Here is a 14,180-nt window from a genome sequence, read left to right as displayed (position 1 = left end):
ACACATGTACTTTACTTTGATATTAGTTTTTTTTAATTTTATTTCTAGTTTTCAGGTTGTCTTCTCTTCTTAGACAGGCTTTTAAAACGTCTTATGGGGGGGGAAATCTATGTGCACAAATATGTACCACTATGTATAACACAGAATGGTGGAGATGAAAAATGTTCTCTTGGGAAGGCTGCAAAATGAATTAAGTTACATGTAGTCTATAATTATAATTAGAAGGTAGAGAACAACATGAAGAACTGAATGAGGTAATAGTAAATTAAAAAAAAAACCATAACATAAAAATAAAATTATATCTATATTGGGTTAATAATCATGCACACAGGCACACACATACTTATTAAGGACTGATAGAAAACATGGAAAAGAAAAAGTTTGATGTTCTAGAATGATGAGATAAAGATGATTTTTCTCCCTTTTGTATATCCATTGTTTTTGTTATAATCTATGTTTATGGTGATTAAGAATTGAAGAAAAAATAGTTAAAACAAAATAATATTATAAGGAAGTCAAATATTGCCCCCAGCTACTTGTTATGAGAATACCTACTATATTATACTGTTGGAAGAACAAATTCCAAATAATTAGCTGAATGCCGAAAATTGGTAATTAATTTATTTACAGCCAAATGCAAGCACTCAACCATCGTACAAAAGTTAAGCTTTGTGCTTGGCCTTCATGGTTCCTGAGATAAGATGATGATACTCCACCTCAAATCTTTTAAATTTAAAATTGATTTTCCCTTTCAGTCTCCTTGCACCACTGCATTTTATCATTTAGATTATTCCAAAAGGAGAAAAGAATATTCAAATATAAATTGAAGAAAGGTTAATTCTAAAGTCCATCTAAATATATTCATGTTAATTTTATTTTTAAGTCCCACCTACATTTACTTAAATTCAAAAGAGCTTACAGTAATTCCAGCAATAACACTATTTAGCTTTGTTCTCTCATGAGAAAATGAGCCATAACTCTGAACAGACAGGCAGCTCTGAACAGACAGGCAGCCATGAAGATCACATCCTTGTGTAAACGTGGTCAAGAACTGTTGGAGCTAAACTGCATACTAATGAGAACACCTTACGGATATGGCTTTACAATTTGCTAATGGAAACCAACTACATGGGGGATATCATTTATAAGGTTATAAACTTGTTTCAGGAAATACTATATTCTTTTAGGACTCTGGAAATTAAAGTCTTTCAGTTCATTTAATCTACACTAAAAAAGGAGAAAAATAATGGACTGAAAAATATAAAACAGCAACAAGATAGCCTATCATTCCATTAACCAAAACAATGGCCAAAAAATACATATATATATATATATATATATATATATATATATAATTTTCTTTAATTTGACATAAAAATAAACAATACCAAATGAATCGAGTCAGAACCTAAAAGCAGATAAGTAGGTAAAAATATTAGTTCAATGATTAGAGATATTAATGTTATACATTTCAAGAACACTAATTTATGCTAAATCATAGTTGCTATGTTATGAAACATCTACACATTCATTCACTCATCCTTATAATTTATGGGGAATTGGGCTAGGTGCGGGGAAACAAAAGAATCCAAAGGAGCTTCTCTATATAGCTCTTACCCAATTTATTGTATAGTTGGAGAAAACAGAGACAATAAACTATGATTATTACATTAATATGTTGTATAGGGTAGAAGAGTTCTCTAGAAAGAGTGGTGGCTAATTTTAAAAGCCAGGGGAAGAATAGACGCTGCTATGTGCAGACAGGTGGGAGAAATTGAATAGCCATTTCAGGCAGAGCCAAAACCCCAGGCGAAACCAGTGAGATGCAGAAAAGCAGAGCTGAGTAAAGGTGACCCCTGTAATAGAACAGCTCCGTTTTACACCCCTAGCTTTTTTGAACCCCAAGCTGATAAATAAACTTCATAAAATGTCTTCCTTCCCCCACAGTAACACTGTAAACATCTGGAGAAACATTGACTTGTGGCTTGAGATTTCCAGTGAAATGACAGAATTCCATTTATAAAGCATCGCAAACTGCTTATTAAAATTAAGGAGCAAGGGATCATTTAAAAATATCACCAATATTTTTTTTTCATGGAATGTACTATGCAAAAATTTCCAGACCCGCCGGTGCACATAAATTGTTAATGACAATTTCAAAACAGGCGACCCTAATTTTGAAAGTAATTCAAAGCACCTGGGGTCAACAGGTAATGCTTGTGCTTGTTATAGAAAGATTTACCTTGCCGAAACCAGTTTGGCTCAGTGAATAGAGCGTCGGCCTGCGGACTGAAAGGTCCCAGGTTCGATTCCGGTCAAGGGCATGTACCTTGGTTGTGGGCACATCCCCAGTAAGAGATGTGCAGGAAGCAGCTGATCGATGTTTCTAACTCTCTATCTCTCTCCCTTCCTCTCTGTAAAAAATCAATAAAATATATATTTTTTTAAAAAAAAAAAGATTTACCTAGAGGAGAAGCCACATTCCTTCCAACAACTGTAAGAATCTTAACCTGTACTGTGTATGTTAAAAAATACTTTAAAAGTTAATTAAGTCTATTAAATTTTAATATTTTATAAAGTATTACCTTATTTAGTCTGTATCTAACTAAGTATGCTTGTTTATGTTTTGATGAATGTTTATCCTTTTATAGTTATGAATTAGATACTTCAGAGTTAATGACTTTGCTCATACAACATTAAGTTTTCCTTACAAGGGCTTGATTTGGAATTTTTACGGTTTAGAAGCAAATTAGATGGTATAAGTGGGTAGCAACTGTCTATTGTAAGCTGAATCATAAATATAAATTAGGAACAAAGTAGTTCATAAAAATCTTTCTACATAATATTAAGAAGACTAAAATTTATTCTTAAAATGATGAAAATATATATTTATTTATAATATAGATATTTTTTCTAGATTGGTGAAAATATAGAAGCATTGTCAAAAAATTAGATGGATATAATTTATAAATGTATATAGATAGCAGATATATTCTTTATAATTTCAGTTATATAAAGAAATGCATAATGAGTTTACAAAGTGACTTTGTAATAAGTTATAGTAGGGTTGGTCAGTGCAGAATTTGATATTCTAAAAATACAAATAAATATGAAAAATATTGTATTTATTTTCCTGCAACATGGTTAAATACCAAACACTATAAAACCAAAGGGGCATTAGATATTTTTATCAGGAAAGACATGGTTCCCAGAATAAAAAATAAGTAAAGATGGTAGATTTGTATAATAGAGTTTTAAAGTAATGTGTGCAAGTTTAATAGAACAGCAGAATGGTAGGATTCTAAGAATTAAGCTTCAGAAAAATACTATTAATTTAGGTATAATCATGTCAGATTCACTAGGGGGTCAGGAATTCACTTCCTATTAAGTCTCCCTGCTTTTACTTTGCAGCTAAAAATAATTTTATAAAGTACTAGAGGCCCAGTGCACGGATTCGTGCACCAGTGGGGTCCCTTGGCCTGGCCTGCACCCTCTCACATTCTGGGACCCCTCGGGGGATGTTGGACTGCCAGTTATGGCCTAATCCCCACAGGTTAGGCCGAGGGACCCCACCAGTGCATGAATCCATGCACCGGGCCTCTAGTTAAAATCATAAAAACTATAATTACAGTGCAGTTAATCCAGACATAAACCACCCCAAAGTTGTTCCCCCATGGTTGCAAATTCAGATACCTCTAAATAACCATCACTTAAAAAATAAAAACAATATTTTAAAATATTTTGAACTATATGGTAATGAAATAGTATCTATCTAAATATGTAAAATGTAGCTAAAAGGGAGGCTAAAATAAATGATCTCAGTATCCATTAGAAACAAACAAAGCACACACACATACACAGAAAAAAAAGCATAATAAACTCAAAGAAAGTATAAGTAAAGCGCTGAATATAAGAGCATAAATAAGAGAGAAAAGCAGAGATAGAAAGAATTGACAAAGGTACAGGTTGAGTCATTGAAATGAATAATAAAATTGATAAAAAGCTTTCAAATCTGACCAAGAATAAAGGCACAAATAATCAATATACAGAATAAAAAGTATTTATACCTATTGAGGCCCCAGACATTAGAGGGAGAACAAAAGTGTATTATGAACAAGTATATTCAAAGAAATTTGACAGCTTAGGTGAAATCAATTCCTAGAAAAATTACGGCATACCAACATTAAGACTATCTAGGAATAAGTATAACAAAAAGAATAGGACATCACTGCAAATAAAATTGTAAAACATTGAGCAGCATTAAAAATGCATAATAAATAGAATTATATAAGATGAAAGACTTAACATTACCGACATGTTTATTCACCTCAAAGTTATATATATATTCAAAAAGCTTAATCAAAATTCAAACAACTAATTTTGTGAAACTAGAAAATTGGGCTCTGTAATTTTTAAAAATATATATTTGTATTGATTTCAGAGAGGAATGGAGAGGGAGAGATAGAAATATCAATGATGAGAGTGAATCATTGATCGGCTGCCTCCTGCATGCCCCCTTCTAGGGATAGAGCCACAACCCAGGCATGTGCCCTGACCAGGAATCAAACCGTGACCTCCTGGTTTATAAGTCCATGCTCAAGCACTGAGCCAGACTGACTGGTCTGGGCTCTGTAATTTATATGGAAATGGAAAGGGCTGGAGGAACACTTGCTTATTGATAATCATATCTTATTATAAAGTTACTGTAATTAAAAGAAAAAATGCAGAGCCTGAAAATAAGCCTATGCACACATGGACACTTTATTTAAAAGAAGTTGTACTGCAGAGCAGTGGAAGGGACATAATGCTGGAGCAAATATATAGTCATATTTAAAAAAAAAGAAACTTGATGCCTATATCATCCTGCAGAAAATTAATCACAGACTGTTGCAGATTTAAATATGAAAGGCAAAACAAGTAGGCTTCTACACTATCATATTAAATAATATCTTCATGACTGGTATTCTAGTAACACTGTCTTAAATAAGACCCAGAATAACTAAAGATAAAGAGGAACAATGATAAACTGCACTACAATAAAATTCAGATGTTCTGTGCTTCAAAAGACACAATAAGTGTGGAAAGGGAAAATATATTTACATTTATAAGCATCAAATGGTTTGCATCTAGGAACATCAATTCATAATAGAAAACATATTTCAAATACAAAATGTAAAAGTAACACTTGCAAATAGTTTATAAAAGGAGATAACCAAATGGCTAAAAGTACATTAAAAGGTGTTTTAAGCTTACTAGTGATCAGGGAATTAAAAATTAAAATCACATTAAAATACAACTGACTGCCCAGCAGAATGGCTAAAATTTTAAAACAAAACAAAATGCAGGTTATTTAATGTGTGAAGCAATAAGAAAGCTCCCACACAAGTGGTTCAACCATTTTTGAAAACCATTTGATGTTACCTACTGAAATAAACCTATGCGCATCCTATGTCTCAGTAATCCCCTCCAAACAGAAATGTAAGACGTGTTCACTGGAAGACAAATACGAGAAGATCCAAGTTAGAACTGAAGCAAATCAAAATTAGATTTATTAGTCACATATTGTGGTAGGAAAAGTGAGCCAAAAATACTTGGACTAGAAGTCAGTACTTCTACTTTCCAGCCACATGAACTGTAGTCGCTTATTCAAACTCTCTTATTATAGTTTTACTATCTTCAAGATGGATATCATTCCACCCATTTCAGTGTTCATGTGAAGATTAAATGAGATGATGACTCTACGGTCATGGGATGATATACTAGGTACATATGCAGGATCTCAAATACTTAGTTACATGTATTATTGGCAAAAGCTATAGGTGTATGTGCCTTTAATTTCCTAAATGCAACTGATTTCTCCTTATTTGTTCTTCTCAGGCATTCAACAAAATTGTTCAAGTGCTAATTTTTTTGGACCTATCCATACAAGAAAGAAAATGAAGTCAAGGTGTTTGTTCTCACCTCAATCTATTTTGAAAGACAGTTACGATTTATGTTGAAATTTAATGCTTCACATTTATTTTTAATATAATGTTCTCTGCCCCAGAGCACAGAACTTTTTATATTTAAATGTAAAAATAAATTTCTAGGAAAATATACATTGCATAACAAAACTTATAACTTGGGAATAGATTTTACTAGTAGACATATGCAGATAGTATTATAGTAGTATGATTCTATAAACCTATTTGAGCACAATATATGAACAGTTAACATAAGGAAAACATATTTCCATTAAGTGGAGACAGACAGATTGAAACTTAATTTACATATTCCCATGCATCATTCATCTTTTGTGTTTTCCTGACGAAGAAATAACAGTGTCTTTTTCAACTCAGCTGCTTAACATTTCATGCTTGTTTGTTTGCTCCACAATAACTTTCAAAGGCACAGACTCATTTTGAAGAAATCTGGTCAACAAATAGTTATCAAGACATAAATTATTTTCCATTTTTGGTATAGTCTACTATCTTGAAAATAGTTGGCAGCTGTAAAAAAAAGCTTTTTATAGGCAAACAATTTCTCTCATTTTAATTGAATGTCAATAAAGTTTTCAATGTCAGCATGGATTGCAGAAATATGGGATTTCATTAAAGCAGTCTACAAGTCATAGAATCGGGGGGGGGGGGTTAGTACTGTTTACTGTTTAAACAAATCTCAGCAGGCCGCAAGCAGTGTCTCTGACCACAGAAGGGAACTGATCTTTAAATCCCTCCACCAATGTTTCTCTAAGCAACAACTGTGTCAGATTCATCAGGGAGATTTGTAAAATTGCAGATTTCTAGCTTATCTCTGGATTGGATGGTGAACTGGAATCTACTTCTTTTTACAAGCTTCGCAACTGATTTTTATGCACACTAAACTCTAAGAATCCAGCCCCTAACCTTTGGTTTGGGAGTGTTAAATTAATTAACCGAGGAGGCCATTAGACCGATGTGACTCTAATGCCGTGGAGGCCTACCTAATGCAAAGCAAAACCCAAGCCCAAGGTGACAAAATCAAAATGCTAAGGACAACCAATCACAAACAGCCAATGGGGTTTTAAGCGATAGCCAATGTCTTTGCTTCTGTACTTTATATGTCTTTCCCCTGGTTCCTGTCAGGAGGAGCCTGCCTCACCCACTTCTGGTTTGACGCTGCTCGACTGGAATGGATTTTTGCTCAAATAAATGCTAAAAATTTCTAATATGCCCCAGTTTAGCTTTTAAGAGGAGGTTTCGAACTTCATAACTATTCAAGAATCCGAGAACCAAAACTTGGTTGCCTGAGAGATGTTTCTGGTTAAGATTCTGTTTGCTGAACAAGAAAACCTGCTTCAGCCGACATGGCTGACCAGGCCTGCAGCGGTCCTTTTCCTCTCAGCATTCACTCTAAAGTCTAAATGTCAGCATATTTCAGTTCCTTGTTACTTGACATTCTGCCTCTGTGCCTTATGTGCTAACTTGGAAACATTCAGAGTCCTATCATTCACCACTTAACCACTTGCTTGTCAACCCCCAATGAAAAGGACCCTGAAACGGCAAAGAGAACATGTCACATTGTTGCTTCAAAATTTCCCAGTTATGCCATCTGCATCTTGAAGTTGGGGAAAACCTTAGTGAGAGGTCTGTGCCTGAAAATAACATAAAAGTGTGCGGTCAGAGCAAGAGACTCTTTTACTCAAATAGGAACTTCAGCAGAGAGAATAGGAAGATCCTGTCTACAGATGTAGGGGCATTGCTATCTATGGTGCTAGTCACATTGCAAGTAGAACCCACTTACTGGTACTCGGTGTTGTTTTGAGGCTTATAATCACAAGTGAGATACCCAAGATCTGTTGTTTCCAAAATAACATTGCAAACTAAGAAACAGGTGGACAATCTCTGAGTGAGATCTTTGTGATTTTATTTCAAATTCTGTTAATTCACTGTTTGACTAGCTTACATATTAACTTTAGAGTTCAATCTTTAGCTACAACTCAATTAGGCGGGAGGGAAATAATAATAATAGTGTGTGTTGGATGAGAAGTTAAAGTTTTCTGAAAGGAAGTATTTATGATAAAAATAGAACCCATTTAATCAGATAGAAGGAATATCTGAATAGCTGTAAGTTCAGCTACAGTAAGTGCTTGAAAGAACACTGCTTACTGTGTTGCTGGGCAACCCCTGAAAACCTTCAAATTTTACTATCAATAACAATAACAGATTCTGCCCAGTAAGTATCTTAGAAAACAATAGGATGTGAATTGTACTCCAGTGCCTAAGCAATAGAAAATAAAAAAAACAAAACAAACATATTCAAACCCTTCTTGCCTTTTGGTGTAATTTCTTGCCTTCCTCTCTCATATAAGAAAAAAGTCTCACTGGATAGTAAATGTCGAAAAATAGAAGGGAGAAAATCAGATGAAAGTTTTGAATCAGGTGAAACGTGAGGTTCTTCAGATGTTTGAGGCAACAAGGGTGAACAGCAGAAAACTATTTCTGCAGGTGGCATATCTCCCACAGTGCCACCTCCCTCTGGCTAATCAGCAAGTTCCCTGACACAGCGACCTGGAAACTTAGCTACCTTTCAAAAGAATATTTGAGAGAGAAGGAGGCAAAGCTTAAGTGTACAACTTTCTATCCATGGAGGATAGCATATACACGGCAGAAAACAAAACTACCCAAGGCATACCTTGTGCTTCAGATATTGCATTTTTTATAAATTGAAGGTTTGTGGCAACCCTGCTTAGGCAAGACTATTAATGCCATCTCAGAACATTTGCTCGTATCGTGTCTGTGTCACATTTTGGTAATTCTCACAATATTTTGGACTTTATCATTATTGTTATATTTGTTATAAATGATCTTTGATGTTACTATTGTAATTGTTTTGGGACACCGCAAACCATGCCCATATAGCAGTGATGGCAAACCTATGACACGCGTGTCAGAGGTGACACGCGAACTCATTTTTTTTGGTTGATTTTTCTTTGTTAAATGGCATTTAAATATATAAAATAAATATCAAAAATATAAATCTTTGTTTTACAATGGTTGCAAATATCAAAAAATTTCTATATGTGACACGGCACCTGAGTTAAGTTAGGGTTTTTCAAAATGCTGACACGCCGAGCTCAAAAGGTTCGCCATCACTGCCATGTAAGATAGTGAACTTAATAAATATTGTGTGTTCTGATGCTCCACCAACCAGCCCTTCAGGCCGGGTTGAGGGAACCCCCGGAGTGCATGAGTGTCATGCACCAGGCCTCTAGTCTTGTGATAAAGCTTTAAAGAATAAGGCGATGCATCTTAAGAATGAGCAAAGAAGGTGTTTTCTTGAGATGAAATCTATTCCTGATGAAGATACTGTGAGACTGTTGAAATGACAATAAGGAATTTGGAATTATTACATAATCTTAAGTTGTAAAGCATTTGTAGGGTTTGAGAAGATTGACTCCAATTTCGATAGAGGTTCTACTTGGGTGAAATGCCATCAAACAGCACTGCATGCTACAAAGAAATTATTTGTGAAAGGAGGAGTTGATTGAAGTGGCAAACTTTACTGCTCTTATTATAAAAAATTGACACGCCTAGCTGGTGTGGCTCAGTGGTTGAGTGTTGACCTTTGAACCAGGAGATTATGGTTCCATTCCTGGTCGGGGCACATTCCCAGGTTGCAGGCTTGGTCTCTAGTGGGGAACATTCAGGAGGCAGCCAATCAATGATTCTCTCTCATCACTGATGTTTCTCTCTCTCTCCCTTCCTCTCTTAAATCAATACAAAAAATAAGTACCATGGTCACCTAAGCCTTCAGCAACCACCAACCTGATCAGTCAACAATTATCAACACTGAGGCAAGACCCTCCACTAGCAAAAAGATTAAGACTCATTGAAAGCTCAGATGTTGGTCAGCATTTTTTTAGCAATAAAATTTTTTTAATTAAGGTATATATGTTTTGTTTTGTTTTAGAAATAATGCTATTGTTCACTTAATAGATTCTATATAGTATTAACATAACTTTTACATGCACTAAGAAACTAAAAAACTCCTGTGACTGGCTTTATTGCAATAGTCACTTTATTGTGACTGTCTGAAACTAATACCAATGTCTCTGAGGTATGCCTGTACTATTTTAAAAAGTTGACCTAAATTAACCACAATTTCTTCATGTCATTACAGGCACAATTATCACAAATCTTTTTCCACAACCCAAAATTGGCAAACATCCAGAAAAATAAAAAACTGGGTTTTAATTTTATTATTTTAAAGAAATAGTTGCTTTTTTTCAAGAACAATATATTACAAAATAACAGGTGTGGATAATTACTACTTTAGGCAAGGATTATATTTAATTACTGGTAATTTTTCTTTACAGTCTCTTGGCTGATATCTCCCTATACATTATTTTAAAAAAGCAGTTACCACAGGCATATGAAGAATCATAATTGCTAAATATTTATGTTTCCTGCAAATCGAAGGGGAGCTATTTGATTTAATTCAATAACACACATTGGTTTCAGGAATTGAATGCAATTTGCTAAGGGCATTTTAGTAGCAAATAAATATATATTAGATTACAGTGTGTTTAATCTTTTCTTGACACAACATATTTATCTAACTACTGTTCTATGGATCTCTTTCGCTCAGACAATTTCCAAGATTTTTCCCTGTCCCCACAGCCTTTTGGCTTCTGCCTTCACTGACCCTGCCCTTGTCCAAGTACCTGATTTTCTAAAGCCAACTCGGAAGGACTGTCTTCAGTTAGACTTACTTTCCTTAAGATTTTCTTCTTCAACTTCTGAGACAACATTTCTCCTAGTTGTCCTCATATGTGTTCTCTGTTCTCTGAATTTTCCTTCTCTGCTCAGCCATCAAATCTGACTAGTTCTCAGAAGAGACTGACATTTGCTCTTTCTTTTGCAACTCTCTCAGCTGAACTCCCAGTTCATGTGCTTAGATGATCTACTTCAGGCTTGAATAGACGGCCCGAGATGGGCCACCGAGAGCACTGAAATTCCTTCATGACAACAATCCCTCACTCATGAATGGACAAATGATCCAGGGTGGTCAGTGAGAAACAGGATCAGGGGATGTGTCTGAACTGTGTGTTTTTCCGGACCTACGCCTGGAAAGATCCGCTGTACGTCACCAGGAAGAAAGAGCCAGCTTAAAATAGAGCCAGCAATGGGAAAAGTCTGGCTGGGAGTGGGAGGGAGTAAGTTTTCTTTTAGGTTAATATAGGAGCCCTTGGATCCACCTGTGCCTGAAAGCTGACTTAAAATAGTTTCCTAACTTCCCTGCCTTCCTTTCTCTCCCCGCCCCTTTGCTTGGTCACAATTTAAAAAAATCAAACTAGTTCAAAAAATATGCTTGTGCTCCATCCTTAGCCATTGCTTTCCTTTTCAAGTTCTATTTTGTTTTTTAGAATGAATATTCTCTGTAATTCTCAAAGATTAAACTAATGTCTAATACTGATAACTCAAGTTTTCTCCTAATTTATATCTTTACTTTAAGTACTGGGGCTCCCCCCCCCCCAAATATATACACACTTTAACAGCCAATAGCTCAATTTTTAAAGTAAAATATATTTTAATAAAAACTTAAAAACTGCTTTTATAATTATTCAAAGTGTGTGTATACATTTTTGGGGGACATCCTATATATTCCCGCCTATCAAACTCTCTAGCAGGATCTCCCAAAGGTTTCTCAAATGTAACATACCCCAAACTAATGTGAGTTCCCTCTCCTTTTCACAACATGTTCCTCTTCTATACTCTGTTTTCTTTAATGGTCCTAACTACCCTGTTTCTGGGCCAGAAATATTATTTTAAGCACGGGAATTACTAACCAGTGCACTTTTTTCTGGCACTAATTTAGAAATCAAATTAGCAATTAAAAATTTCTTGATAACCTAGAAATAAATTAGAAAATCAATTTTAAGAAAATTCAATAAAATTATGGTGCTAATATTAATTATATTAATATTTATTGATTTGCAATTTGGCAGCCAGTGGTTTAAGTGCTTTTCATGTGCTAGGTCATTTAAGTTGCATGAACATTCCATAGGTTTTGAATCATTTATTTAAAAATATCCCAGCTCAACTAGTAATTATACATTTCCTTAGCCAGAAACAATTGGATTATTAGGTACTGTCTCTGGAGATTCCCAGAAACCCCCAAATTGGTCTCAGATGTGAGAGTATAACTACTCTTAGTCAATTGCCTTCATTGCACCAACTTTGCTATTTTGTTGCAATTTTAATGGTTTTAGATTTTATACTATATTTTAAGTAGGCTGCCCATAGAAAAACTTTAGTTTTGTTGATCATTTACTACTTTTGGGATTGAACTTGGTGGGTAGGAATTCTTATAGAAATGGAATGTCATGAATAGACCTTATATCATTGTTCTTTGGAAGATCTGGTGTCTGGTCTTCTCTTGGACACTTATCCTTAATCATCTGATAGACCCTGCTATTTTGTCTTTTTTCTCTCTGTAGCTAATATTCCTGCCTTTACCCACAAAGCATGTAAGCATCTGATTCCAGATTCTTATATTTTAATTAAAAAATGATTAGTGCTTATCATATATTATCAGAAGCAGTATGCTGTGGTCTATGTGCTTTTTCAAAATGTAAAACGTATTAAATTACAAATAAATAACAAAAATACAACATCCATATTTTAAAGTGATGTTCACAAATTAAAGGGAAAGTGTATCCTTAATAAAATTTATGTTGCTCCCTATTAATTTGAGGTAATTCATAGTGAGATATGAAAGCACCATATGGAGAAATTGACAGAGCTGCATTTGTTAAACAAATTTTGTTCAAATAAAGGAGATTAAATTACAGGTTAATCTGCTTAGAAATATAAAGAGAAATGCTTAACATTGGCATAGCAAATTATACAGAGACTTTAAGTGCTTCATAACCTGTTATATATCTAATATTGCTAGGCCATATATTTTGGGGGGAAAAATTAACCCTCACCTGAGGATATTTTTCCATTGATTTTTAGAGAGAGTGGAAGAGAGAGGGAAAGACAGAGAAACATCGCTGTGAGAGAAACACATTGATTGGTTGCCTCCTGCACGGGTCCCGACCAGGGCTTGGGCCAGGGAGGAGCCTGCAACCGAGGTACCTGCCCTTGACCAGAATCTAACCTGGGACCCTTCGGTCCACAGTCCGATGCTCTATCAATTGAGCCAAACTGGCTATGGTGAAAATGTTTTGTTATTGTAAAAAACATATGTAAAGACAAGAGAATTGAACACGTTACTATTTAACAAACAAAAAGTATATGGCCATGTAAACACCATCTAGGTCAAGAAAAAGATCACTGCCTTACTCTAGAAACCCTTGATGTATCCCTTTTCAACCATCATGCCCCTGATTTATCCTGTGAGCATATTATCTTAATTTATAAAGTAATAATTTCTTTGTTCTCTTCATTTTGTTTTCATTATCTAGGTATGCATCTCCAAAAATGAAGCTTAGATTTGAATGCTTTTGTACCTTAAAAAATAAATCACATTATATGTAATTGTATATCTTGCCTCTTTAACTCAATTTATATTTGTAAGATACGGCTGTGTTCTTGAGTGTGACTGTAATGCAATTATTTTCATAGTTCTATAATATCACATTGTAATAACAATACTATAATCAATTTATGCATTTCACTAGTGATGAACATTTGGACTCTTTCCCCATTAATTTCAAACTATTAACAATACTTTTATGAATATTTTATTCATATAGTTGGGTGCACATGGAAATGAGTTTCTCCAGGGTATTAATGTAGGCTAAGTCATAACTTCTGCTTGTCTTCCGGCAGCCCTGCTCCCGCTCCCACGTGCTGACAGCACCGGCCCCACCGTATCTACTGACAGCCCGGAGCGATTAGGGCCAGCACCAGCAGCAGGTGCGAGTGGAGCTGGCGCCATCAGCGGGTGTAAGCAGTGGCTCCTGCCCCAATCGCCCCTCAGGAGCAGGAGGAGGTGAAGAAGCCCTCAGGGGTGATCGGGGCCGGCGCTGGGCACCGGCAGCAGGTGTGAGTGGCGGCTCTGGCGCTGGCAGTGGGTGTGAGCAGGGCTGGCACCCAGCAAGTGTAAGTGCCGGGTGGGACTGTGGCATGTGGGAGCAAAGAATTTTCAGTAACCTGCAGAGGCTCGCCCTGAGGACAGCGACCTGGTGCCCTGCCTTGGTCTGGTGCCCC

Source organism: Myotis lucifugus, unplaced genomic scaffold (assembly GCF_000147115.1).
Source record: "Myotis lucifugus unplaced genomic scaffold, Myoluc2.0 scaffold_79, whole genome shotgun sequence".
NCBI lineage: Eukaryota > Metazoa > Chordata > Mammalia > Chiroptera > Vespertilionidae > Myotis > Myotis lucifugus.
The sequence above is the reverse complement of the archived record's forward strand: the minus strand, read 5'-3'. Positions refer to the sequence as shown.